The 13,323-nt window shown below is 42.3% G+C and overlaps 1 protein-coding gene across 3 annotated transcripts in view; it reads left to right on the top strand.

Annotated features, from left to right (window-relative positions):
- tenm2b (teneurin transmembrane protein 2b) overlaps window positions 1–13,323 on the top strand; it is a 1,820,998-nt gene that overhangs the window by 319,706 nt on the left and 1,487,969 nt on the right. The window lies entirely within an intron of this gene.

The raw sequence follows: 13,323 nt of genomic DNA, 5'->3' as shown, positions 1-13,323 counted from the left end.
GGAAAATGCCAAGTATAAATATATATTTAGATATATCTGAAAAAATGTCATTGTAAGGGAAAAGAAGAGGACATCCCGACTTCATTTGTACCAGAACATTTTATCTTTGGAAATGAGATCATAAATAACATTTAACATTGTTTGTTCTATGATAACAGTTTAAGGAGTCTCATTCTGTAAACCAAATGTGTAGACAAGACTTTTAATGATTAACCATTTTGGGACTTTTAGATGTTATTTAATGCCAGAGGGGTATTGCTAGACTTTTTTTTTTTGTCCACAATGGGAAATTTGGCTTTTTACAGAAGCTTAATAAATTAGGGCAGAGTGGTGGCTCCGAGGTAGGGATCTGCACTGGTAGTCAGAAGGTTGCAGGTTCAAATCCCGTAAACACCCGAAGTGACTCTACTGTGTTGGGACCCTGAGCAAGGCCCTTAACTTGCAATTGCTTTGTTCTGGTGTAGCAGTTGAGGATTTTAGCGTCCTCTTGAACCCTCAGGTACGACTCCAAACACCAGGTAAAAATCCAAGACTTCTTTATTTTCTTATAATACAGTGCACCAAGCACCCTCCACTCCACACTACTCATATAAATACCAATCAACTACAATAATCACAATTCCTCCACTCCCAGACACTTAGTCACCCTTCCTCCCAGCTCAGCTTAGTGTACTGGTTTCCCAGAGTCCTTTATATAATCCATGACCCGGAAGCGTTTCTCTCTTCTCTCCATGCGATCATGAACACTTCCGGGTCGGATAAAAAGCTCCTTTCTTCAACCCGGAAGCACGTCGTTTCTTCTTGTCATATGATCATGACGCACTTCCGGGTTATGGGGCACGTAAGAGTCTGATAGCCCTCTTACAGCGACTCCTGGTGGTCCCCAGGGTATCAGCAAGGCTGTGCATAAAAACTACAAAGTCCATGAGGCCCTGCTGGAATTCGGGGCACGTCCATGCTGTCGGGAGAGCTCCTCCTGGCGGCCTGGGGTTGAGGACCGGAATATTTTGCCGGCCACCCACCACACTGGGTATGACGTTAATCTGCATCCAGCCCTGCAAGTAGGCCCTCCAACCTGCAGGGATAAACCTGTGGGTTGGTGGTAGAATTGGCACTCCAGACATCATAAAAAACCTCACACTCTTCCATTCCATCTGAATTAGTGTGGTGCTGAGGTGTCACCCATTGCATGGCTGCACTTGGTTCCTAATCTGGGGAGCCTGAGTTGATTTGTCATGTGGTGGGTGCAGCTGTATCAGCGCGTGCTCCTAACCTCTACTCAATAAATTAATATTATATGAAACAAATACACACCAGAATGACTACAAGAAAAGGAAACTAAAAAGAATGAAAACTTCTGACTTGGTTAAAAATAAGAAAGCAATGCCAGTCCCAGTGAGGCATTATAAAGATGTATTGCTATAGGTAAGAAAGAGCCCGATTATATTAAGAGCCCCATTACGGTTCCCGACACACTTGTGCTGAATAATTTGTTGTCTGAAAGTCCTCATTGTTGGTGTGTCAGAGAGGGGGTGTGCAGTGTTGTTCATAATGGCACTCAGTTCTGTCTTCATTGTCCCCTCCACTACTTCCTCCAGAGAATGTCCCATAACTGTGCCTTCTTTCTTAACAAGCAATGTTCAATTGGTTATTTAATGGCTTCGGTCTTGGGGGGGGTGGTATGGCTAAAATGTACCTCTTATCTGAGTGCTCATTGGTGGGATTGAAATGTTTACCAGCTACTATATGTAAATGAACTTAAGTGATAGCAGCAGCTGCTTTCTTAGGACTAAGCAGACTTGCTATGGAGAGCCTTGCTGGTCACATAGTGAGTCTGCACCAAATGGTGTAATAATAATAATAATTCATTACATTTATATAGCACTTTTCTCAGTACTCAAAGCGCTATCCACACAGGGAAGAACCAGGAAGCGAACCCACAATCTCCTTACTGCAAAGCAGCAGCACTACCACTGCGCCACCTGTGAGGGCAGTAAATAAAGGACATCCTTACGTCCTTAGATCCGCTGGACTAATTCCCTTCATAATTTTAAACACCCGAGTCATGTTTCTTTTAATCTTTCCTCATAACTCATCTCCTGGATCCCTGGAATCAGCCTAGTCGCTCATCTCTGGACTTTCTCTAGTGCTGCTATGTCCTTTTTGTAGCCCATGCACCCATTACTCCATCTGAGGCCTCACCAGTGTGTTATAAAGCTTGAACAGACCCTCCTGTTACTTGTACTCCACACGTCAAGGTGCTATATAACCTGACATTCTGTTAGCCTTCTTCATGGCTTCTGAACACTGTCTGGCAGTTGATAGCATAGAGTCCACTACGACTCCTAAAACCTTCTCGTAAGTTGAACTATCGATTTTCAGACCTCCCATTGTGCATTCAAACTTCACATTTTTACTTCCTATGTGTAATACTTTACATTTACTGACATTAAGTTTCAACTGTCACACATCTTCCAAAGCCTGTCTGCTGTCCAAGTCCCTCCGTGATGATTCAACGGATTGCTATTCCTTTTGCTGGACTGGACAGTACTTGTTTTGGGCTGTTTTAATTAAACAAAAAAACAAATCAATCCAAAAAATAGAAGGTCTTTACAAAAAGCCTACGGGTTAAATGTAAATAACATACATTCTCATTCCATAAGAAAAAACACAATACATAGATACACACATAGCTGGGCACACAGTGTCTTCAAAAAGTATCCTGACCCTTTGGCTTTTTTATTTTTTATATTTTGTTGCTGCAGCCTCGTGCTAAAATCATTTAAATTCATTTTTTCCACACATTGAGCATCACTTAATAAATGACAAAGCAAATAATGCACCTTTCAATATATAATGATGACTCAAGGCTTTTTATTTACTAAGTATTTTCTACAACGATAATGCACTATTATATACTAAGAGAACAGGCAGACCACAGTAAAGAATTGGGGCGCCACCCTGGTGACCCTGTATAATTGAAGTGAAATAATGACAAAAAAGCACTCAATAATTGTGGAAACGTCTTTCCAGACACGAGTTCCCAATTGAACTGTCTCAAGATGACGAATCTTAAGTTCATTCTAGCTCTTTCATTATGCGTCTTGTTGCCTTCGTTCATCGGATATTATAGCCCTTATGTTCCTCTTTCTTTCTGCAACTTGTTGTCATTTTCATCAGCCATTCTTGCCCGTACATCCCTCTTTCTTTGTGCTACTCGTTTCCCCTTGTTCATTGGACAATCCCAGCCTCTTGTGGACGCCATACAACATTACACCCAATAACGAATGTCAGATGCCGGACGTTTTATTATTTTATATACAGAGAGATAGATTCTTTAGAATCGAATAGAATAGAAGGCTTTTTTTGGGAGTTTTTCCCTGTCTTCTTAGAGAGTCAAGGCTGGGGGGCTGTCAAGAGGCAGGGCCAGTTAAAGCCCATTGTGGCACTTCTTGTGTGATTTTGGGCTATACAAAAATAAATTGTACTTGCCAACCCGCGGCGTAGCTTACGCCGCATAATTATGTATTGATGGGTGACCACTTCCTGAACGACTCAGTTGTCAGTACTTGTAGTCACAGTTGAGAAACACTTTTTTAATGTCTTTTAAGCACAGGGGAAACAATGAACATGTGAAACATCCGTAATGTAATAAGCCGCCAAGAAAAGTAAAATTGCAACAATGCTATCTACAAAAGTGAAAACAAATTCGAGCCCCGTGTATTTTTTAACTGCTTTGTGGGGCTGTAGTAGTGTTGCTGCTTTGCGGTAAGGAGACTCTGGAAGATTGTGTGTTCGCTTCCCAGTTCCTTCCTGTGTGGATAGCGCTTTGAATACTGAGAACGCCGCTATATCAATGTAACGAAGTATTATTATTGCTATGTGTCCAGCGCGCTCTCAACTGTATGTATGTGTGTGTGTGTGTGTGTCACACGCTCTCGCTCTCTCGCTGCACGTGGTCCTGTAGGCAAACGCCGCAAAAATAATATATTGATAGTTGAACACTTCCGGAAAGACACAGTTGTCTAAAAGGAGAGAAAAAAATGAACATTTGTAAAATCCGTAACGGTGCTTTCAGTAAGTACAATGCACACGCATTTAATTTGTCGGCCAGTTTTTGCCAGCCGACCGCCGTCGCACGGTCATTCAGCGATTCAGTTCCGCGACAAACATGCCTCTTCTTACCTGGTCCTCCCCCGTCCACCTTCGTTCTCTAAGCTTACACACCCCCTGGTCATGTGCCCGCTTGCAAGAGCAACTCACGGAGACCCGCCCACCAACATTAAGACCATGGCGTAGTTGAGAAACACTTTTTTTAATGTCTTTTAAGCACAGGGGAAATAATGTACATGTGAAACATCCGTAATGTAATAAGCCGCCAAGAAAAGTAACATGCTATGCTATGCTATGCACAGAAGTGAAAAGAAATTCAAGCCCGGTGTATTTTTTAACTGCCTTGTGGGGCTGTAGTAGTGTTGCTGGTTTGCAGTATGGAGACTCTGGAAGATTGTGTGTTCGCTTCCCGGTTCCTTCCTGTGTGGATAGTGCTTTGAATACTGAGAATCAGTATCGGTATATCAATGTAACGAAGTATTATTATTCCTATGTGTCCAGCGCGCTCTCTCTCCCGCGCGTGCCTGTATGTGTGTGTGTGTCACACGCTCTCGCTCTCTCTCTCGCTCGCTCGCTGCACGTGGTCCTGCAGGCAAACGCCGCAAAAATAATATATTGATTGCTGAACACTTCCGGAAGTACAATGCACACGCGTTTAATTTGTCGGCCAGTTTTTGCCAGCCGACTGTCGTCGCACGGTCATTCAGCGATTCAGTTCCGAGACAAACTTGCCTCTTCATACCTGGTCCTCCCCCCTCCACCCTCGTTCTCTAAGCTTACACACCCCCTGGTCATGTGCCCGCTCGCAAGAGCAACTCACGGAGCCCCGGCCACCAACTTTAAGAGCATTGGATGAAGCAGGTGAGACGCTAATGAAACAGAGGCACAGGGCTTATTGATTTTTAAAGACTGCTTACTTCATTGTGTTTTGAGAGGGAAACATACAATTGTCCGTGACTTACAATTGGAGGACCGCCGACGCTAATGAAACAGAGGCACAGGGCGTATTGGTTTTTAAAGACTGCTTACTTCATTGTGTTTTAACCTCAGTTGTAAAGGATTGTTTTAAGGATCCCATGGGATACCCCTCGCAAACCGTTTTACATGCTGCATATGGCGATTCACCTTCGCGAGAAACATGCCTCTATGAACAGTCAACGTGGCTCGGAGGTGCATGTGGCCTCTACGACAGACGAATATAAATGACGCCGTTTTTTCTGTGTCGTCGCGTCCGAGTTGGTGGGCGTGGTTCTGCGAGTTGTCGTCGCATCCAATGGTCTTAGAGTTGGTGGGCGTGGCTCCTTCCTGCGTGCGCCATGGGTGTCTTACTTGTCGGCGGCTTAGTGAATCCACGCCCCTTCCGCCGTGCTTTCCATGGTTGGCTACTTGTCTTCTGGCTTAGTGAATTATATATATAGATTGTATTATATTGTATTCTCCACCAAGAACACAGGAACATGGATGGAAATTTGTTAGGAGCAGATTTCACACAAATGTTAGAAAGCAAAGAACCTCAAATGTAATAAATGATCAAGCAGTGTAGAGGAGAGTAGGACTTTAGGGACTTTTAAATCTCAAGTTGATGCAATTATGGAGAAACTAGTTGGATAGGATTGGCAAGCTTTGTTGGGCTGAATGTCCTGTTTGTGTCATTTTTTTCTAGTAACACTATGTTTTAGTGATTGCACTGAGAGTGTTCATGCTGTAGATGTGAAGTGACTGATACTAATGGACTGGAATAAAATCTGCTGCATACCACAGGGTCTGCAGAGAACTGAATCAGTCATTGGCTTTCATTCTAATTACAAAGACCCCATCACCTTCTTGCTTGGGGTGTTTTTAGTGCCATACTTTAGAAACACGCAGACCTGTTTATAGTTTGAATCCACATCCTTCAGCTTTTTGTGCCAGCACTAAAATGTCTACAGCAACAGCTACGCCCACTTAAAGTGAGCATTTCACAACTCTCCTAAGCTGGCTTGGCACCTTGGGTATCTGTTTCTAGAAACTGTAACTTTACATTAATGTCAATTACATGTTCTAAGGAGGAATTTAAACAGCACTCAAAAATCATTTCCAGGCAAAAATAAAAAAAAAGAGATTAATTATTGAATTTAGAAAGTCAATTTTAAATAAGATGATATTATTTCAGGTGTAGTCCAGATATGTGATGCTCCAGGATGTTACTTCAATTGCCTGTAGCGTAATTATAGCACACAGATGCTTTCTTGATGTACTTTCTCCCCATGTTGTAGACATATTCCAGTTTCACACCACTAAAATAATGCCTAACGCTTAATGCTTTGAGAGATGGTATAATAGATCCCATGCTGCCACCCTCTGCATGAGCTCTGATACACTGTGCCTCATTCCAGTAGGAACATCTCAAAGCCCTGTGATTCAGCTCTTATTGACTAAATATGTTATACTGTATGTAATAAGTATTTTGTAGTGAAGGTGAGGAGGACGTGCCTTCCTTTATGTGCAGCTTAGCACAAGGGCACTTCATTCCTACAGTGTTGTGATAAAAGTTGAAATGATACTATTATTAGTTTCATTTTGAGGGTACTTGAATTATGTACGCACAGAAGTCCTCCACTGACCACAAGTGTTATTAAACACATGTAACTTTGGGACTGGCAGCCCAGGAGAAGTAAGGTTTAGTGGGATTTTTTTGTGGAAATATACTACTCAAAAAACTTAAGGGAACACTTAACCATCCCAGTCTAACAAGTCAGTTAAGCTTGAGGGATATCAGTTTGTCCAGTTAGGAAGCATAAGCGATTGTGAATCAACTTCACCTGCTTTGGTGCAAATGAAAGTGACATCAGGTGACCTGGAGAGGCAACAGCAAGACACCTGCCAAAATGGGAATGGGTTTTTCAGGTGGTGGCCACAGACAGTTGCTCTCTCCTTATTCTTCCTGACTGATTCTTCTCTAGTTTTGCATTTTGCTAGTGTCCTTGTCATTACCGGTAGCAGGAGGTGATAACTGAAGTCCAGCTCCTCTAGGATGGCACATCCATATGCGCCGTCACAAGAAAGTTTACTGTGTCTCCTAGCACAGGAGATACCAGGAGAGAGGACGTTACAAGAGGAGAGCTTGGGGGGCGTGCAGGCCACTCAAAGACATCAATGGCTTTGTCATCCAGGATTTGCTTACATATGAGACTGGGCATTGTCCTGTACCAGGAAGAACCCAGGGCCCACTGCACCAGCGTAAGGTCTGACAATGGCTCTGAGAATTTCATCCTGGTATCTCACAGCAGTCAGGGTACCGTTGCCTAGCACCTGGAGGTCAGTGCAACCCTCCAAGGATATACCTCCCCAGACCTTCACTGACCCACCGCCAAACTGGACATGCTGGGTGATGTTGCAGGCTGCATAATGTTCACTATGGCATTTCCAGTCTCTTTCACGTCTCAGTGTGAAGTGAACGGGGCGCCAGTGGTAGAGCTGCCAATTGAGTATTCTCTGGCGGATGCTAATCGAGCTACACGGTGATGGACTGTCAGCACAGGTCCCACTAGAGGATATCAGGGACTCATGCCAAAGTCATGGAGTCTGTTTGTGACAGTTTTGTCAGAAATATGCACACCAGTAGCCAGATGGAGGTTATTTTGTAGGACTCTGGCAGTGCTCCTCCTGTTCTTCCTCACACAGAGGAGCAGATACCAGTCCTGCTGCTGGGTTGATGCCCTTATACAGCCCAGCCCAGCTCTCCTCGTGTAATGGCCCGTCTCCTGGCATCTTCTCCATGCTCTTGAGACTGTGCTGGGAGACACAGCAAACCTTCTTGCGACGATAAGTATGGATGTGCCATCCTGGAGGAGCTGTAATCTATATTGGCTGCAGGTACCCGTAGTCACAAGGACATTACCAAAAAGCAAAACTAGCGAGAAGAATCAGTCAAGAAGGATAAGGAGAGAGCAACTGTCTGTGGCCACCATTCCCTTATTGGAGGTGTCTTGCTGTTGCCCCTCCACTGCACCTTTCATTTGCACCAAAGCAGGTGAAGTTGATTTACAATCTAAACTGAACAGATTGATATCCCTGAAACTCCACTGACTTGGTGTCGATGAGTAAGTGTTCCCTTCATTTTTTTAAGCAGTGTAAATTTCTGGACTCGCCAGTGTTTAATTTATAGCTCCTTTAATAGTTACATACATGTTACTTTATTCAGCAATCCAGTTTCACACCAATTAAAACCACTGCTGCTTCCGTGCTCCGGGAAAGTGCAGTTAATTGCAGACGTGGTCCCAGTTTTTGTGAAGTTTGCGTGTTACCCTCAAGGTTGTTTTGCATATTTTCTGTGCCCTCTATTTTAGGCAATTCAGAAAGGTTAGACTGAGAAATGACATTCAGTCTAACATACAGTGGGTTCAAAGATTATTCAGACCCCTTTACTTTCTGAACACTTTATTGGGATGTAGCTTTCATCTTAAATGTACAAATTTGTCATTTTCACCCATCAGTGTATACTCAGTAACCCATAATCACAGAGTTAAACCATGTTTCCAGAAAGGTTTGAAAATGTATTAAAAACCAAAAAACTAAAATTCATTTAAAATTAAATCTACAACACAATAAAGTGTGCAAAACATGAAAAGGTCTGACTGAATCCACTGCACCTCTTCATTTCCTTTTCACTTTTAGTGTTTCAGAATTCAAAGGTCCAACTATTTCTCAAGATACTTCTCCTTTGATATCCCACAGGTTTGCATTTTTAGATAATTGGCAACTCTAAAATGACTCCGTGTGGCACCCCAACCACTACTTGATGGCTGCTTTATGAGCAAAACTATGGAAAACAAGTTCAGAAAATGGATGGATGGACCTCTTATGATGAATCCCACCTCAAAGTGTGTGGCATGTACAATGTTCCATCATTGATTAATAAAGATACCGTTTGTTTTTTTTGTACATTGTAAATCAACGCATTTGACAGGCAGTGTGGCCGTCAGACTAAGGAACTGGACCTGAAACCACAATTGTGTGATTGACCATTTGGCTCACTGATTGACTAACCGTTCGTGTCACCTAAATGCGAAACTGCGAGCTTATTAATCAACGATGGCAGTCACTGCACCCGACTGCAGTTCAGTTAGGAGTGCATTATGATAATCTAGCCAGCTAAAAATAAAAGTGTACGTTAATTTCTCAGCCATCTTGTAACATTATAGGAGATCTTACTTTTGCGGTGTTCCTTTAATGGAAAATACATTTTTAGTAACTTGGTTAATATGTGATTTAATGTTTAGATCAGAGTCCATCATTAAACCTGAATTCTTTACTTCCACCTTGACTTTTAATTCTAAGGAATTAAGGTTAAGGGGCGGAGTGGTGGCACTGATGCTAAGGATCTGCGCTGGCATCCCAAAGGTTGCCGGTTCAAATCCCCGTCACTGCCAAAAGAGATAATACTCTGCTGGGCCCTTGAGCAAGACCGTTAACCTTCAATTGCTCCAGGGGTGCTGTACAATGGCTGACCCCAAGGGGTATGCAAAACGATGCATTTCACTGTGTGTTGTCCTGTATAACTATGTATGTGACAAATAAGTAAAGAATTATTATTTCCATTTTTACTAACGACTATGGTTTCAGTTTTGTTCCTTATTTAGCTTGAGAAAATGAGTACAGTAATCCCTCGCTATATCGCGCTTCGCCTTTCGCGGCTTCACTCCATCGCGGATTTTATATGTAAGCATATTTAAATATATATCGCGGATTTTTTGCTGGTTCGCGGATTTCTGCGGACAATGGGTCTTTTAATTTCTGGTACATGCTTCCTCAGTTGGTTTGCCCAGTTGATTTCATACAAGGGACGCTATTGGCAGATGGCTGAGAAACTATCCAACTTATTTTTCTGTCTCTCTCTCTTGCGCTGACTTTCTCTGATCCTGACATAGGGGGATTGAGCAGGGGGGCTGTTCGCACACCTAGACGATACGGACGCTCGTCTAAAAATGCTGAAAGATTATCTTCACGTTGCTACCTTCTGTGCAGCTGCTTCCTGAAGCGACATGCTGCACGGTGCTTCGCATACTTAAAAGCTCGAAGGGCACGTATTGATTTTTGCTTGTTTGTTTTTCTCTGTCTCTCTCTCTCTCTTTCTCTGCTCCTGACGGAGGGGGTGTGAGCTGCCGCCTTCAACAGCTTTGTGCCGCGGTGCTTCGCATACTTAAAAGCCAAACAGCCCTATTGATTTGTTTGCTTTTCTCTATCTATGTGACATTATCTGCTCCTGACGCGCACTCCTTTGAAGAGGAAGATATGTTTGCATTCTTTTAATTGTGAGACGGAACTGTCATCTCTGTCTTGTTATGGAGCACAGTTTAAACTTTTGAAAAAGAGACAAATGTTTGTTTGCAGTGTTTGAATAATGTTCCTGTCTCTCTACAACCTCCTGTGTTTCTGCGCAAATCTGTGACCCAAGCATGACAATATAAAAATAACCATATAAACATATGGTTTCTACTTCGCGGATTTTCTTATTTCATGGGTGGCTCTGGAACGCAACCCCCGCGATGGAGGAGGGATTACTGTACTCATCCATTAGACATTCTATCAGAGAGCCCAGGGTGTAACGGTCATCATTGTGTCAGAAACATTGCTTCCATTCTCCATGAAAACATAAGATTATAAATGTATCTTAAACAATACGGGGTAACACAGATCTAAAAAAAAAAAAAAGATCATTTCTGAGTGGGATATTTTTTGAAAATATAGCTGTAACCTGTCATGGTCTCCATTTAGCTTGGACTAGTATGGTGTGTTTGGAAACTCGACTTTTTGAATTTTATTTGGTTAGAAAGACTTCAAGAGGTTTTTTTCTGATGGTAACAAAGGTTACAGTATGTGTCATGCTGCTTGTTATGGACTCTTCTCTACATCCTACCTGTAGTGTACTTTGCAGCCAATTCATAACAAAGCATACGGTTTTCAGTGGACAAAGAGTTTTGCGTTATAGCACCCAGATGATTTCTTACAAAGTCCGTTATTGGCTGAAAGACGAGACTCGACCAATCAGAGCGGATTTTATTCTCATGGGCTCTGATTAGCTGCTGCTAACGTGGTGTTATCTCGCAAGAACAGCGAGTGTGAGTCCCCGACGAATCGTGTATCGTGTACCTTGCTTGTGGTCCAACTTTTCTGAGCAAACATTTGTGAACTTTTCATTTTGTTTTAAGCCCTACGATGGCTCCCAAGCGTCCTGCATCGTGTAAGCCTTCTGGTAGCAGTGAGCCTAAGCACCAGAGGAAGACCTTGACCATACAGGAGAAGGTAAAACTGATGACGATTATTATTATGTTACTCATATCTTTAGCCCGACATCCGTGTATCATATGTGTATCCAAAGTGTTTTTTAATAAGTTTACATGTGTTTAAAGCGTGTGGGAGGGGTATTTTAAGGCTTAAACTATAAAAAAAAATGTGGTCTTTCTATATCGCGGATTTTCACCTATCGCAGGTGGGTCTGGAACGAAGCTTCCGCGATAGGCGGGGGATCACTGTATAACCAAGAAAATGGTAAGGTCAGATGGCCAGGAGGACAAAAAAAACCCAACGAAAAAGCTCTAATTAGACTGGAGAAAAAAAACAAAATCTGCAGGGGTTCTGAGGCCAAAAGGACCACCCAGCCCCTACTGGGCATTCTACCTAACATAGATGTTCTAAATCAGTCCTTATGGTTTTCAGGCTTCACATAGAAGAAATTGATGTTGATGATGGTCATGTGGCATCAGGGAGACTCACCATTCAGTTCAGAAATACAGGGGGCAGCATGGTACCTTGATGTGGTGGACAGAAGAATCGGAAAAGACAGACAGGACAAAAAACAAACAAAAAAACACTGGGACCCCCAATCTCAATATTTTAGCTTCCAAATTAGTCTATCATGTCCATATAGTCCTAGAGAGCAGCTATACAAAATTTGGATCACATTGATCAAAGTGTGTATAAGTAACATACAGACGTTCTGTTTTATATACTGTATATACTAGCTACAGTACCTGTTGAAGATAGGTAATAGAATAATTAAATGTTATTTAATTACAGAATAGAATAATTAATTATTAAAGAATATTTGCTCTGTCCTTTTAATGCCTTTCCTGTGTATTTTTCTGTTTTTGAATGTCTGTTCTCTAGTGTTTGCTTTATCGAGCATGTTACCGTAAAGCCTGCTTCTCGGACTCTGTCGTTATTTTTGAGGCGCCTTTCTCGCATCCTTGCCCTCGACGGAGTGGTGGCTCTGAGGCTAGGGATATTCACTGGCAATCGGAAGGTTGCCGGTTCGAATCCCGTAAATGCCAAAAGGGACTCTGCTCTGTTGGGCCCTTCAGCAAGGCCCTTAACCTGCAATTGCTGAGCGCTTTGAGTAGTGAGAAAAGCGCTATATAAATGCAAAGAACTATTAATTATTATTATTATTATCCTGTCCAGTGTTATGCATTCCAACTCTGAAGGCAACTCTCTCTTACCAGGCCTCATATGTCTCACACTCATCTCCAAAGCCAAACCGACCAATCGGATTGCTCCGAGGGACTGGACGCACAGACCTTAGTGTTTCATTATACAGTAGATGGATGTGGAAAAGACTCCTCTGCAAATAAACAGAAACAAGACTTTTGTTTTGTTAAGAATTTCAGGTTTCTGATTTGAACATTCTAGACCACGTTTCTTCTCTTTGTCCTTTTTATGAAAGTTCGCACTGTAGTTTGACCCTCACTGGTCTGTTGTTTTTGATTGCTGCCAATCTGGAAATATAGAAAATATTCTGTTTAATCTATCAGGAAGTGCTCTTGTGGTCACATAATGAAATGTTTTACAAAGCAGAAAATGAAATTCACAGCTAAAGCCAGTGGCAGATGTCAGGGTCTGAGGAAAGCTCTAAGGAGTGTCGGAGGTTATGTTGGTGTGTTTCCCATTTCCCAAATAAAGAGCTGCATTACAAAAGTCACAATGCATTGATGAAACAACTCCATACTAATTGAGGTATTAATTGAATTTCAAATAATTATCATCAGCCCTCAACACATGATGTGCTCTAATTATAGGCAGTGTCTAGAGGCCTTTCTGATAACCCCATTAAACTTAGATTACCATAATATAAAGCAGTGGCACATAGAGGACATTTGAAAACCTGTCGTTTGGTAAAATGTCTATCAAAGGGTTTTTATGTGATTGAATAAAAAAAGGCACGGTACAAAC

The sequence above is a fragment of the Erpetoichthys calabaricus genome, chromosome 11 (assembly GCF_900747795.2).
Source record: "Erpetoichthys calabaricus chromosome 11, fErpCal1.3, whole genome shotgun sequence".
NCBI lineage: Eukaryota > Metazoa > Chordata > Cladistia > Polypteriformes > Polypteridae > Erpetoichthys > Erpetoichthys calabaricus.
The sequence above is the reverse complement of the archived record's forward strand: the minus strand, read 5'-3'. Positions and strand labels throughout refer to the sequence as shown.